The following is a 16,298-nucleotide window of genomic DNA, read 5'->3' as shown; positions in this document are numbered from 1 at the left end:
GAGACCTACACTGCGCAACATCAGGTATGAGGAACCTGAGTGGTGTTGACTACAATGTCAGTCATCCTTGACAATTGGCCATACTAGCTGGGTCTGATGGGAACTGAAGTCCACCATTGTCTAGCCATTAAAAGTCTTATCGTCCATGGATTTGCTTAAATCCCTTTTCAGATTGTCCAAGTTGGTAGCCCTCACTACTTCTTGTGGGAGCATTGTGTGAAGCACTTCCCTTTGTCACTCTTGAATCTTCAAACATTCAGCTTCTACTGTCATGGAAGAGAGAGAGAAATGTCTCTGTCCCCTTTCTCTGCAAGCTTCTGTGAAGATATTTAGGATGGTTTGGAGGTGTGAGCACCTTATATTCGGCCCAGAAACCAACTGGCAGCCAAGTAACTACAGGGATCCATGAAGGGAGTTTTGGTGAATCGGCTACTTCAGATAAGTAGCTGATTCACCAAAACTCCCTTCATGGATCCCTGTAGTTACTTGGCTGCCAGTTGGTTTCTGGAGTGCTGCTGGCCACCCCTAGTGGCACCATCACCTCTGCTAATCAAGACTCAAATAATATTTAAATGCACATTCCTCAAACTGCACACAGGAAACAATGTTCAAAGTTGAACATAAAAGTTTTGCTCAGCTAATTTTCCAGAGGTGGTCATACCCCATAATAAAATTCTTTTCACGCAACATGGCATACTATATCCTTTGAGAGCTAATGATATTCTGCAGCTGGGGCAGCATGAATCTGAGTTTGTTTGGAGGGCTCTCTCTCTCTTTCTCTCTCTCTCTCTGTGCTCTGAGTTATTTACTTCCAAAGGAGAATTCTCCATGGCAACTAGCCAAAGGGGCTTGTCTCTTTAGTGTGTGAAATGTGAGCAGATACAAACTTGACACCATATTTCATCCCATCGTCTTCCTTCATGTCTGCATTCCTGGAGGTAAATTATGGGGTGTCGCCAACCATTCAAAGGTGACAAGAAGCAGTTGTAGAAAAAGAAAAAGAAAGTTTGAGAAAATGGAGGGAAAAGATTAACTATTTCAAAACACTCTAAGTAAGAAATTTTGAGCTATCATAAGTTTTAGAAAGAAAAAATCATTCTCTCTCTCTATCTCTCTTTCTTTCTCCCTCCCTCCCACCCTGTCCCCAATTAGGTTCTGGGCAAACACTGTGAAGTACTTATTCATGCAACTCACAATGAACTTACAGGTCACACAAGCATTTATTTGCTGTTAAATTGGACTACTACAATGTGTCCTATGTGGGGCTGCCTTTGAAGACTTCAGCCAGCTTAAAAAGCAGTGGTAAAAGTTTTGACTAGAGCCTTTTTACTGCAATAACAGTGTATTGTTAACATTAATCATAGAGTTGGAAGGGACCACGAGGGTCATCTAGTCCAACCCCCCCGCAATGCAGGAATCTTTTGCCCAATGTGGGGCTTGAACCCACAACCCTCTCAAGAATCTCATGCTCTACCTACTGAGCTAAGGGCATGATGCTTACCATGTTCCTAAAAGGTCCACTATCAAATAAGCAAGAATTTAAAAGGGGGAAAGGAATGGGGAGTGGAAAGGAAAGCGAGCAAATCTAGATCATTTCTTTCCTTTTAAAAAAAGTACTCTAATTCCCATCAGCCTGAACCAGCATGGTCACAGGTCAGGGATGATGGGCACTGCAGTCCAGCAATAACTGGAGGGCACACTGCTTCCTCATTGCTGAAGTAGCAGATCTGACTGGAGAAAGCATCCTTGCTTGAGAGATGTTGCAGCTGGAAAAGATACATAGGTAAAAAGCCTGACATGATTTAAGGGAACTTTGTATATGTACTTCAAAGTAGGTTGTCAAAATCTGATTGGTAACTGGGGACATTCCAGCTGCGATCTGAGAGCAAAATGTAATGCTGGGAAATAAATTGTAACCCAATGTTCAGCTATGTGAGCTGGTCCAAAAACAGCTATCTAAAACAGGCTTCAAAGGGTGAAACGGCAGCACCAGGCTCTCTTGGGAGGAGCTCATCTGCATAAGACACCTGCTGTTTTTGCTAAAGTCAGTCACACAGGAGGAGGGTCTCTTCCACCACCACCACCCATCTATACACTTTAATTCTCCATCAAATTGTTTCTGGCACAAGTAGGCGGAGAAATTTTGTGTTCAGAAAATGGCATTCTGTGTGAGTGGCACTGACCAAAGTTGTCGTCTGAAACAGCTTGAAGGTACAGTGGTACCTCGGGTTACAGACGCTTCAGGTTACAAACGCTTCAGGTTACAGACACCGCTAATCCAGAAATAGTAGCTCGGGTTAAGAACTTTGCTTCAGGATGAGGACAGAAATCGTGCTCCGGTGGCAGCAGGAGGCCCCATTAGCTAAAGTGGTGCTTCAGGTTAAGAACAGTTTCAGGTTAAGAACAGACCTCCGGAACGAATTAAGTTCTTAACCCGAGGTACCACTGTACTAGGTTGGGGGAGCCTGGAGTAGATAGTACTGGACTTAAGAGGGACCAGATGAGTCTGGTTCAGTTTTCAAGGCAGCATCTCCTGCTCTTGGCTTAATTTTGCTGCTTGGTTGTATTGGAGGCTACATATTAGCACATTCTTCACATTCTCACCACAAAGTGGCCCTCCGTCAAGACATGCACAATATCACAGTGGAGAGGCAGGAGGCCAAGGGCGGGCGAGATTCCTAAATCCAAGTCCTGCAACCGTATCGCTGCCGTTGTTTCTTAGGCAAGCATCCAGCAGATCTCAAAGAGCCAGGCTCCTCTGCTCCAAAGGGGAAAGGAGACTCTGGCCTCAGCTGGCAAGTGTGGGAGGAAAGATCCTCCCCCAAATATCCCCACAATCGTAAAACTGGAGGTACACGCCGTGCTTCCAAGCTGTACTTGAAGGCTTGCAGCTTGCAACATTTTCATAACTTGGAAAATGTCCTGACAGCTGGATTAACTGCCGAGATAACAGAAGTAAAGGCAGGCACTCTTCCGTGTGTGTGTGTGTGTGTGTGTGTGTGTGTGTGTGTGTGTTCGTTTGGAGCATCATAAAACAAGCCTTCAAATTTCCTAACCAATTTATCAGAAACCAAAGCTCAAGGTAAATAATTCTAAGACAAAATGATTGGGGGGGGGGGACCGTGAGAGAGAGAGAGAGAGAGAGAGAGAGAGAACACCTAGGGAGCACACTCTTGTGTGACCAGCTTCACAAAACTGGTTTGAATAAGAACTGAAATATTCTTTCTGCCAAAGTTGTAGTGAATTATCCCCATTTTTTTTTAAAAAAACACCAAACACCTAAACTCAAATATCTACCATTTAGATAGTCTCAAATCCCTTCCAAACAACAACAACAAGAGGTGGCCACCCATCCTCTGCTTAAAAAACCTCCAAGGAAGGAGGCTCCACAACCTTTGAAGAGAGCCCATTCCACTGTCAAACGGCTCTTCCCATCAGAAAGTTCTTCCTGATGTTTAGTCAGTATCTTCTTTCTTGTAGCTTGAAGCCGGTGGTTTGAGCCCTGCCCTCCAGAACAGGAGAAAACAAGCTTGCTCTATCTGCCAGCTGACAGCTCTTTAGATATTTGAGCTATTTCACCCAAAAAATGTCAGGGGGTCCAATAATGAATCTCCCATTTCACATCTAGTTTGGCCCTCAATTCTACAGTTTTAGCAAAATAACAAACTCTGTATCTACACTGTATTTTTTATTTTATTTTTTGCCAGCAAGGACTGTCTGATTAAGTACTTGCTTGTATGTGTGCTTTTTTTCCAATGACTAAAACCCCTGTGCACCAAAACAGAATTATAATAAATGTCTGACCTGGCTGGAATGCAGAAAGGTTGAATGTATAAATTTTCAGGTGTGAAGTTAGACATTACTATATATCGGGCCCTCCCTTAAAGAAGGCATGTATTGCAGTGAGACCTGGAAACCGACACCCTGTGTTGTGGGTGGGTAGGATTGGTCAGCCACAACACCCTCTTTTCAGCTCTTTTGCTGAATTTGTACTGTTCTGTTCCATTTGGAACAGTTTTGTGTATTTTAGCATTGTAATGATTTTATTTGTTTTTATAATTGTATATTTTGGTGTTGCAACCCACCCTAGGACCTTCCAGACTGCAACAGAGCATGTACAGTGTACATACAGAGTTTATTTGGGGGGGGGGATGAAATATCTCAAACAGAGTGGTGGGTTAATTCCGTTTTTGTTTGTTCTGCAGTGCTTCCCTAATGCTACCTCATTATTGCTGTCTATAGAGAGGCTATAGCACAACGAAAGCGAGACGAAAATGGACCACGGCATTTGTGGTAGAAAGAGTTGCAGGATTTCAGCATTAATGGGATATGTGCTGCTTAAAAATGAAGCAATGTGACCAACTCCAAAACATTCGCAGGCATGAAGAGTAGTGAAAGCATGATTGTGTGTGACCACCCTGATAGCATTGTGAGTGCAAGTCATCATGAATAATCATGCAATGAAAAGGTATGTCTATAGGGGCCCCTCGTGCTGAAGGGCAAGTAAGAAATGGTATCAATAAATGAATATGAGGATCAGTGAGGCATAAAAGTTAACATTCAAAGACTCAGTCCAAAGAAAACTTACCATGTACTGGATGGTGGATTAGGGAAAACAGGGAATGGTTGTTACATTTTGCCACATAGTGGGGATTAGGCCCATGGCAACAGTGGCAAAGAGGAGGGGAACCCACTCAGAAAAGGGGCTTACTGAAGATAAAAGATAAAGGTAAAGGACCCCTGGATGGTTAAATGCATTCAAAGGCGACTATGGGGTTGCGGCACTCATCTCGCTTTCAGGTCGAGGGAGCTGGTGTTTGTCCACAGACAGCTTTCCAGGTCATGTGGCCAGCAGGACTAAACTGTTTCTGGTGCGACAGAACACCATGACAGAAACCAGAGCACACGGAAACGCCGTTCACCTTCCCGCCGCAGCAGTACCTATTTATCTACTTGCGCTGGCGTGCTTTCGAACTGCTAGGTTGGCAGGAGCTGGGACAGAGCAACAGGAGCTCACCCTGTCGCGGGGATTCGAACCACCAACCTTCTGATCAGCAATCCCAAGAGGCTCAGTGGGATCTAGCCCTAGAGCTACAAACCCTGGTCCTACCATTGTGATACACCCTGCCCTCCTGCTTCATCTCCAGATCTCCAGCTATGACAGAGTGCTTCCCCTCCTACATAGGGAGAGAAGGATTGGGAAAATATAATGTTTCCACTAACGTAGGGAACTGAAAGACTAGAAAACAAGGGATGGGATCTGGAAAATATCTTATTACCAGGAAAGCATGAATGTGTGTGTGTGTGTGTGTGTGTGTGTGTGTTTGATTTGTGTGTACAAGCCCCAAGTCAATGAAATCAAGATTGCCCTCCCAGTACAGCTCCTCAAGTTCCAGTGATCCATTTGTGTATAAGCAAGAAGTTGAAGTAATTCAGACAGCAGCACAATGCGTGTCAAGTTCTGTTTACTTTGCTACTCAAATTAACAGCCTTTGGAAGTGCCTCAGTAATTGATGGCAAATCAAGCTCTTTTGCTTTCTTTAGGATAGGGCTGGATTGCAGCTTGGTTGTAAATAAATACACATTTCTACTCCAAATATGTCATCTGGAGTCCTGAGCTATTGTTAAGAATTCCTGGATCACTTGCATGAGTATGAATTAATGAATCCAGTGAGTCAAAGTTATGTACCCACCCAGGGGGATACAAATCCTCTTGGACAGGATTAGCCTTTAGCCCACCCCCCGCCCTCCCAAACAATTTATGAATGTTAATAGATTTTTATATTTAAACTGTTCTTTCCCTCCTCCTCAAGAAATATGTGCATAAAAGCAGCCTTTTGTCATTGTTGAAGTGGCACCATAGCAAGACGGAGAAAATCTCAAGCATGGATGCTATAGCGTAGCTGCCATTTTCCTGATAAGGCAACATAGCCAAACTTCCATGAGTGTATCAAAAGACCCCAGCCACTCTCTTCCTTCACACCATCACCACTGGAATACAGATCCTCCAAGTGTTCCTATTTTCCAGGGACAGTACCAGGTTTACAGAAGTCATCACGGTTTCTGATTTGATCCTTGAATGTCCTGCTTTTCCTTAAGAGGTCCCTACAGTGGTACTTTGGGTTAAGAACTTAATTCATTCTGGAGGTCTGTTCTTAACCTGAAACTGTTCTTAACCTGAAGCACCACTTTAGCTAATGGGGCCTCCTGCCATGCCACTGCCACACGAATTCTGTTCTCATACTGAAGCAAAGTTCTTAACCTGAGGTACTATTTCTGGGTTAGTGGAATCTGTAACCTGAAGCGTCTGTAACCTGAAGTGTCTGTAACCCAAGGTACCACTGTATTTTTATTGGAGAAATGTTGGAGGGTATTGAGCTATGCAATCCCTGAGCCAAGGAGATAAGTAACTATACAACCTTTAGAAGACATCTGAAGGCAGCCCTGCATGGGGAAATTTTCACGTTTAATGTTTTGTTAAGTTTTTCTATATGTTGGAAGCCACCCAGAGTGTCTGAGTCAACCTAGTCAGATGGGTGGGTTTAAATATTAGTAATAGTAGTAGTACAGTGGGACCTTGGTTGTCGAACGTAATCCATTCCAGAGGACCGTTTGACTTCCCAAACATCCGACAACCAAGGCGCAAAGGGCTCTGGGCAATTTCAATGGGGGAAATGAGAAAACATGCCTTGGAAGCCGTTCGACTTCCGAGGCGTGTTTGAAAATGGAAGCAATTACTTCCAGGTTTTCGGCGTTTGGATTCCAAAACATTTGGCTTCTGAAAAACAAGGTTCCACTGTATTATTATTACTATTATTATTATCAAATAGGACAATCCTATTTTCATCAGAGAAATGCTGGAGGGTATGGGAATGCTCAGTTCACATTGTTTATTAGGGACAGGATGTGACATTGCGCTCTATTTCCCTACTGAATACAATCTGACTGTTCCTTGTTGGGGTGTTGAGGCCTCACCCCTCATCCTGTGGCCTACCAGCCCCTCAAGAGCCTCTCCAAACAGCACATTCCCCCTGCTAGATATTGTTTACATTGGATATAGTGTATACTGACCTGAGGAGCTTTCCAGAGTCTTAGGCAGACCATTTTCCTATCACCAGATCCTTTTTAACAAGAGATGCTGGGGACTGAAACTGGAGCGTTCTGCAAGCCAAGCAGCTGCTCTGCCATGAGCTATATCCTTTCCCTCATAAAATTCTAGCTTTGCTTTCAGGAGATCTCAAAATAACAGTCTATGGAAAGTGAGCCCTGAACTGATAAAAGTACGTAGGTCTCTTTGCAAAGCAACTGCAAAATTGTTAACTTGAGCATTTTTTTTTCTGGCTTCAAATGGCTATGGAGGGTACTTCCCTTACTGGAAACACAAAGTTAATGAGACAGTTCACCAAATAAATATTTATGGTACACATGGAGTGGTTTTAGTTGCTTTTGTAAAACAAAACAAAACAGGAGCTTACTTTTCCAAAAGTTCTGGAGTACTTACTGTCCATAACCCATGATAATGTGAACTGTGATGATGAACAGCTAATATTTTTTTCCAGGACTGAAAAAAAGGGGGGATAGGAAGATTATTCACTGAAATAAACACCCATTCTGCGAAAATGAAGGAAATTTGGCAGGCAGGCTAGAGGTTTTTCAACCTAGTTCAAGAGCAGACTTTGATTGAACACACTGTTCAAATATCATAAGATAAAACGAAAATGTAAACAGCATCCAGGATGAAATGAAACCCAACTGGGAAGAGTTCATTTGTGCTTTAATGAGCTGGTTCTTTATTTTAAAAATAACCTGACTTTGGAAATATGTAACGTGTCCAATAAACACATAGTTCAGTTCGCCTTATGGGTCTGCTGGCCATGCTTCCTACTGATCTCCTGAGGACTAGTCTGATAAGATTAGTGGGCGCACATGGAGATGAATGTGATCTGCTGTGTGTTCTCTGCTGACCATCCCTATATACTTCAAAAGTCCACTTAATTGGTTCTTGTAAGTAGCTATTAAAAAAATAAGGTCACTTAATCCTAGCTACGTTTCCTAATTCTAACTAACAATCCAACTAACCAGGAACATAAAAGGAGCCTTTTGCTGGATCAGGGGGCCAACCAGATAGGAGGATCCAAGTGCTCTTTTCCCTCCTGCAGTTTCCACCAACTGGTTTTCAGAAGCATGCTGCCTCCAGCAGTGGAGGAATAACATGGCCTATAATGGTTAAAGGTAAAGGGACCCCTGACCATTAGATTCTGTCGTGGCCGACTCTGGGGTTGCGGCGCTCATCTCGCTTTATTGGCCGAGGGAGCCGGCGTACAGCTTCCGGGTCATGTGGCCAGCATGACTAAGCCGCTTCTGGCGAACCAGAGCAGCGCACGGAAACGCCGTTTACCTTCCCGCCGGAGCGGTACCTATTTATCTACTTGCACTTTGATGTGCTTTTGAAACTGCTAGGTTGGCAGGACCAGGGACTGAGCAATGGGAGCTCACCCCGTCGCAGGGATTCGAACAGCCGACCTTCTGATTGGCAAGTCCTAGGCTCTGTGGTTTAATCCACAACGCCACCCGCGTCCAGCCATCAATAGCCTTGTCCAGGAGGGTTTGCCTTAAATAAAAAGAAAAACCCTAATGAAATGGGTTGTGCCTGTTTATGGGTGACATTACTTCCCGGCAGCCCTAGACTGGGGCTCGAGAGCACAAGTGACCAATGGTTGTAGCACAGTTCTCCCCAGGCAGGGAAGAAAGGCAAAATCCCCCTCGGCTGTTGATTGATTCATACCCTCCAAGTGTCCCGATTTTCCAGGGACAGTTCCAGAATTACATAAGCCACCCTGGCTTCTGATTTGATCCTGGAATGCCCTTATTTCCCAGCTTAAGGAGGAGGACAGTCACTTGTCCCAAATGGTGGTGGTGAGGGAGCATCCCCTTGCCTCTCCATGGCCACTGCTGCTGGTTTCCTCCTTGGGCAGCTCATAGTGGTTGCTGGAGAGCTGGCGAGGGGGAAGAGAGGCGCCGCTCCCATGGCCCACCCGATGCGTCAGGTCTGAGGAGCAGGCAGGGCCATGGGAAGAAAGAGGGAGAAGAGCTCAGGGAGTCTTGGTTTAAATAATAATGATCTTTGTGCATCTGCATCTAATCTTGCCCCTTTCTCAAATTTATTTATTGGTGCGTGTTCTTCTTTTTGTACATCGACCAAAGAATAAAATAAAATGGGGATTAACGGGTTTTCTCAGGACAGTGGAGTTCATGTGTGCTTGGTCCTGTTGGTGTAAGGGTGATGGCACTCTCCCTGCTTATGATAGGAAATACGTTGGGGGGGGGACACAAAAATGGGGGGTCCAGGTGAGTCAGATGTCCGGGAGTGAGATATGTCCCCATTTTCACATGAGAAATGTTGTGGGGTGTGTTAACCAGGCTGATCTCCCACTTGCTTGAAAAGAGGGCTTGAAACATCATAGGAATCTTCAATCACCTGTCCAGTGAATGAAGCCAAAATTACCAGGGACAGGCCTGAACGTGAAGGGATGCCGGGGGATAGTTCTGTATCTGAAAGTGTCTTCTTGCTAGTTCCATGCTGACTGACCCTTAAAGCTTCATTTTCTATCCTGATATACCCACGGTGGGGGGTTGAAGCACAGCTCTGGCAGGCCAGTTTTCGAAACCACGGAATGCAAATAAGTCCCTGAAATTTCTCCCACATTTTTCGGCACACCACCAGAGTGATTTAAAGTGTGGTGAAATGGTTGTCTTTCACCCAACTCCTCCATTGTTTTCTTATGAGAGAAGGGTTTTTGGTTTTTTTCCTAACTTGCGCTGGCAACTGTGCATAAGGAACCAAGGAGATATACCGTATGTGTCTCAGCTTAGTTATTCAAATGTGAAGAGAAACACTCCCCAATCCAGCAGGGGTGGGGACTAGGATGGCCATGTGCCCTATTTTACAGAGGACAATCCTCTGGCTGAAGGGCTTCCAGAGGACAATCCTCTGTTTGAAGGACTCTCTGAGCCAAGTCTGGATTAAAGATAAAGAAGCACAAGAAGGGAGGGGGGCTTCAAACATCAGCAGTTCACTTGAGGCCTCTGGTGCAAGTAATCTGTCCTGCCTCTGGCAAACCACTGGGTGGGGGGGGGGAAGAGTGTGGAAGAAAGAGAAGATGGAGAGACAAGAGGAGAGGAGAGAGGGAGAGAAGAGGAGGCAGAAAGGAAAAGGGAAAAGAGAGAGGGAAAGAGGAGGGTAGGGGAAATTGAGACAAAAGGAGATGCCAGGGATCGAATGGTGGCACATCTCATTTCAGCTCCTGAGGTGAAACTGGAAGGTGCTATTCTGCCCTGCCTCCACTCCCAATGAAGCTTCCTGTTATGTACTGAAGTTCTCACCCTGGGCCAGCAGGGGTACTGTACTATACTGTAGATAGTTTTCACTCAGGTCCACATATGCAAATAAGGGATCAAAAGTGACGTTCAGTGATTGGATAGTTACAGAAAATGGTTACTGTTGCGTTCTAGTGGAGCTCTATATAAGCAGGCTGGCTGAACCCTTCAGTTCAGTTCAGTTCTGTTCTGGCCTGTGAATAAACAAGAGCTGTTTGAAGAATAGCTGTGTCGTCTGATATGTTCACCCACAATGTAACACTTCCCTTAACAGCAAAGCAGTGGCAGATTCAGGCAAGATATCGTGGAGCGCACAATATCTCGTGAGATTTTGGCGAGATCTTGATTCCAGTGCCCTTTCTCCAGCAGAGGCAGAGGTGACTGGGCAAGGCGCACACAGGGACACTGTCTCTTGGACTTCCGCCGCCTGAGCCCATCTCCTGAACCTAGGTGGGCCCTGAACCAGGGAACTCCATACCATAATAGCTGAGCAAGAGAGATCCTCATTCCAGCTACAAGTTTGTCACTTTCTTTGGGAATAGGAAACCCTATCAGAAGGAAGGGTCACTGAAGTACATACAATGTGTACATCAGCCCTTATAAACATATACAGTACATACATGCGCATGCACACATTTTGGCAGTTGTGAACAAGCCTCCCTATCTGGGAGGAGAGGGAGGACCAAAAAACAACAACCCCCATTTAATTTGTTTCAGACGGTGGGATTTACTCACCGAGAAGTCCAAGAAATGGTACAAAGGTATAAATGTAAATGTTGCCTTTGGCGTGACCTTTGTAATATGCATGCGCTCTCTCTCCTCCCTCTCTCTTCTGCCTTCCTCGGTTCTGCTGGCCCTGAGCCAAGAACTACATAACTTCTCTGGCAGAAAACCAGTGGGGGGGAGGTGGGGGGGACAACATTTTAAAAATCACCTTTTCCTTTCTTCAGGAGCTCCTCGGGGATCCTGTTAAAACTGTCTGACTTGTCTGCTATAGTTTAGGAGCCACCTTGCCGGCTCAGCTGTCAGCTATTATGGTATGAAGCGTCCAGAAACAACATCCCTCTCCCTCCTGTTTTCTCTTTCTCCCCCCACCCTCCATCTCTTTTTTTATCCTATTACGTTCAAGGACGTCCATCACTTAACTTTGAAAAAAGAAGAAGCTTCCTCTGTCTCAAATAAATTTCCCTCTCTCCCCACCCCACAGCTTAACAGGACCAAATTCCAGCGTGCTTGAAACAGTGAGACGTGTCAAGGCAAGCCGTCAAGGCTCATGGGCCCAATATTTATTTGCTGGTGATTATTATTTACACAGCGCCAATGAAGCACAGGATGCTTTGCAGTGGAATCTAAGCTAAAGAAAGAGACTGGTCCCTGCCCCAGTTTGGGTACAGGCGTTTTGAATGAGGTCGGTCCCATTACAGAGGAGGGAGAAAGTCAATCCCCTTTGCATCTAAAGGTGAACCTACCTAGATAATACGCAAACCGTAACCCATCCATTCTTTGAAATTCACACTTTTGCAATGCAGGTCTGAAGAGTAATGTGTACAAAAATGAATATACAGTCATACCTCTTGTTACGTTTGCTTCATCTTATGTTTTTTCAGGTTGCGACCCGGAAGTACCAGAAAGGGTTACTTCTGGGTTTTGCTGCTCGCGCATGCATGCAAAATGACATCATGCGCATGCGCAGAAGCAGTGAATTGCAACCCGCGCCTGCGCAGACGCGGGTTGTGTTCCTTTCATGTTGCGAATGGGCCTCCAGAATGGATCCCGTTCACAACCAGAGGTACCACTGGACTGTGATAAATGCATTAAAATGCAAATATTAATGTAGCTAACATACTAGAATGTGCTACGGTATAGGAAACTGCTTTTCCAAAAAAAATTTATATTAGGTGAATTACATAGTGACCAAATGTAACATCTGTAAGCTTCTTTACATAATATTTTAAGGTAAAGGTAAAGGTACCCCTGCCCGTACGGGCCAGTCTTGACAGACTCTGGGGTTGTGCGCCCATCTCACTTAAGAGGCCAGGGGCCAGCGCTGTCCGGAGACACTTCCGGGTCACGTGGCCAGCGTGACATCACTGCTCTGGCGAGCCAGAGCCGCACACGGAAACGCCGTTTACCTTCCCGCTGGTAAGCGGTCCCTATTTATCTACTTGCACCCGGAGGTGCTTTCGAACTGCTAGGTTGGCAGGCGCTGGGACCGAGCAGCGGGAGCGCACCCCGCCGCAGGGATTCGAACCGCCGACCTTTCGATCGGCAAGTCCTAGGCGCTGAGGCTTTAACCCACAGCGCCACCTGCGTCCCAACATAATATTTTATGTATTAGCTAATATTATTTGAACTCCAATTGAGTTACAATTCTCAGAGTGGTTTATCAATTAATGCCTCTTCCCAGGCAACTCTGAGAATTGTAGAGCTGTGAGGAGAACAGGGTGTCCCAACAACTCTTAGCACCCATTACAAACTGTATACGGTTGAAGCCTCCAAGAGTGGCCGGGGTAACCCAGTCAGATGGGTAGGGTACAAATAGTAAAGGATTATTATTATTATTATTATTATTATTATTATTATTATTATTATTATTGCAGTGCCCAGGATTATTTGAGATAAGCCACAATTGTTTAAAGTGATATAACAGTGCTTCAAATGTATGGAGGGGCCCGAAAATATAGATCTAACCTGTAAAGCAGGTTTGGCAGCATCTTAGCCGGCCCTGCTATTAGGCGGAGTGCCTCAGGTAACAGATGCTGGGGAAGCAGCAACGGCAGCTGGGCCTCCTGAGCCCTCAGGCCTCTGCTGGAGATCAAAGTTGTGCATGCCACAGGCCTGTCATGCACCCTCTAAATTGGATTGTCATCAGGTGCACCGGAGGATGCTATTCTAAGGCTAGTGTTGAAGTAAGACTTAACTGACAGTGCAGTCAGCTTCCGTACCTGGGAGAGAAGCTACCATCTTGTCCTTTGCCTCAGGCAGCAAAATGTAATGAATGGCATGGTGGGGGAACACACTTGTTGAGCAATACGTTCCCCATATTTGCTTTCACCGATATATTTAACAATCTCCAGACGCAGTTATAAATAATAACTACAGAATGCTTATTTTTTTAAAATTGTTTTAGGTACCTAACTTGCATTATTTTGCTATGAATGAAATGGTATGGAATCCACAGCCATTTCAGGAAGCTGGTTGCTGTTACTCTTGAAATATATCACTAAGAATGTGTGACTCATCTGAAAAATGTCATAAAGCTACTTGCTAATAAATCTCTCACCACTGACGGTGCAGCCCTATGGATTGCAGATTTCTAGATTTATTATTTCTGGGAATTGCCAATGCTTATATTGGCCCTTTAATTTCTGATTTAGTTTTCATCTTCAAAGTTTTTGGGGAAAAATATTTACCGGTACGTGTAGGATTCTGGCATAAGAGTAGCCGAGGTCTTTCAAAGTATAATTCAATAGCATCTCAGTTATTCCTTCCCTACCTTCCCAGAAGTGTGAATTTAACCATAAGCAATGCAATTCTAGGACTTGCCGATTGCATGGTCGGCGGTTCGAATCCCCGCGGCGGGGTGAGCTCCCGTCTTTCGGTCCCAGCTCCTGCCCACCTAGTAGTTCAAAAGCACCCTTAAGTGCAAGTAGATAAATAGGTACCGCTTTATAGCGGGAAGGTAAACGGCGTTTCCATGTGCTGCGCTGGTGCTGGCTCGCCAGAGCAGCTTCGTTACACTGGCCACGTGACCCGGAAGTGTCTCCGGACAGCGCTGGCTTCCAGCCTCTTAAGTGAGATGAGCACACAACCCTAGAGTCGGTCACGACTGGCCCGTACGGGCAGGGGTACCTTTACCTTTAATGCAATTCAGGATATATATTTTTCCACCAAGTTCTGGATTTGACCCTTTACTATATTTCTGCTTGTTAGTTAGTTCAACACTGGTAGTCATATTTGTATTATGGGTGTGTGTTTCTTCTGTTCTATTCTGGAATTCACATCTTGCCAGGTCTTTGTATTTATGTCCTTCGGAGATAGTGTGAATTGACACTTCCTCTCAGAGTAAGTTTCTACAATCTATATTTATGGGCCTCTGAGATTCCTCTTTATTTTAAGAATATTCCCAGTAGCAGAGCTAGCCAACATAGTGCCCTCTAGAAGTTTTTGGACGGCAGTTCATATCATCCCCATCCAGTAGCCCTGCTGATGGGGTTGCTTGACTGACAACATCTGACATCATTGTTAAAACACCTGCACTGGCTCCCTGAGCCAGGTTCTAATGGATTATATTAATTTACAAATCCCTGAACAACTTAGGCTCAGGGTACCTCAGGGTACCTGAACTCTTATATCGCATCTTGAATACTGAGACCATTTGCTGGAGCATCACTGGTCATTCCCCAAGGAGGCAAGGCTCATCAACAAGGAACCGAGCCTCTAGTGTCATTGGCCCAGTCCTGTGGAACACTCTGCCACTAGATATTCAGCAGGTGCCTTCTGTTTCAACTTTTAAACACCAGCTGAAAACTCTTCTATTCCATCAGGATTATACAGGCAATTAAAATTACATCTTTCCACCTGGAGATACCAAGAATTGAGCATGGGACCTTTTTACATGCAAAGCACTGTTTTTGTTTGTTTGTTTGTTTACATTATTTATAGACTTGGGGAGGGGGAGAAAGCAAATTAAAAATAGAGCACAGCACAATAAAACACAGCATTAAAACACCAAATACGACTGAAAACGTATCAAAGACAATATAGAGCAAGGAAGGGGGGAAACATTAGAATCTAAAATCTTATTTAGAAGGCTTCGGGAAATCAAAAGGTATTTCCTTAGTGTTGAAAAGACATTAAAAGAGGAGCCGGGAATATCCTGCCGATTGCTGCAGCAAGGCGCTGGTTTAGGACTTCTGTTTCCTCACCTGGGTTGAATGAAAACTGGAAGCAGAGCTGGACTGATCTTTGGTTTGAAATTCATTCAGATTCCCAAAGCATGTTTTGCAACAGCCATTTCATCGCTTGCGCGAATTTAAACTGCCAGGAGGTCGGACTCTGCAAGGAAAGATCCATTTTGCCTTTGCATGTGGCGCCCTGGGGAGGGGGGAGGGGGAACATGACACCCAAGTCAGCAGTGGTCAAGTACCGCATCACAGTTTCCTGCAGCTGTCACTGCAAGAACAGACTCATCCTGTAGTCAGCTGGGCAACTGGCTTCTCCAGGAGGTCTACGAACAGGGGCTCTCTCATGCGGCATATTTTCAGCTCACACCATAGACACTTCAGGCATCTCTGCCATCTCAACCGTGTCAGCACATCTGACTTCCTACATGGCTTCTGCTCCACCATCTGTAAAAAGGTCAATTTCTTTGCTCATCCAAACCCGGCAGACAAGCTAATTTTGGCACCAAGTCAGGGGGTATGCTGGATTTCTTTACAGGCTTCTCAAATGTCTGTGCTGTTGTGGCCTGGTACAAAAGGCTGGGTCCTAAACTCATCGGTGAATGGTTTTTGAGAAAATGGAGGGGAGAGTGGTCTTGTGCTCATGTTCTGCTCACTGGTTTCCCACAGGTATCAGGTTGGCCGCCACAAGAACTGAGTGCTGGACTAAGATGGGCCATTCGCCGGATCCAGCTGTTCCTATGTGCTTATAAAATCCAAGAAGCAAAGATCACCAGTGCTGAAGCAATGATTCTTCAACATCAACTTTGTTGGACTGGTCATGTTGTGCGGATGCCTGGTGATCGTCTGCCAAAGCAACTACTCTATTCCGAACTTAAAAATGGAAAGCCTAATGCTGGTGGTCAACAAAAGAGGTTCAAAGACTTTCTCAAGGCAAATCTTTAAAAATGTAGTATAAACACCGACAACTGAGAAAAAACTGGCCTGCCAGCGCTCCAATTGGAGAACAGCCTTTAC

The 16,298-nt window shown here is 45.0% G+C and overlaps 1 long non-coding RNA gene across 1 annotated transcript; it reads right to left on the bottom strand.

Annotated features, from left to right (window-relative positions):
* Positions 1 to 528: 528 nt before the first annotated feature.
* LOC307212043 lies at positions 529 to 15,744 on the bottom strand. Its single transcript, XR_013836762.1, has 3 exons — positions 15,306 to 15,744; positions 7,502 to 7,561; positions 529 to 932 (listed from the first exon to the last, which is right to left on the bottom strand). It is a non-coding gene; the product is annotated as an uncharacterized lncRNA (long non-coding RNA).
* Between the last annotated feature and the right edge of the window lie 554 nt (positions 15,745 to 16,298).

This window comes from Podarcis cretensis (genome assembly GCF_951804945.1).
Source record: "Podarcis cretensis genome assembly, chromosome: 3".
In the NCBI taxonomy this organism is placed as follows: domain Eukaryota; kingdom Metazoa; phylum Chordata; class Lepidosauria; order Squamata; family Lacertidae; genus Podarcis; species Podarcis cretensis.
Note: the sequence above shows the minus strand (reverse complement) of the source record. Positions and strands in the feature narration are given on the sequence as shown.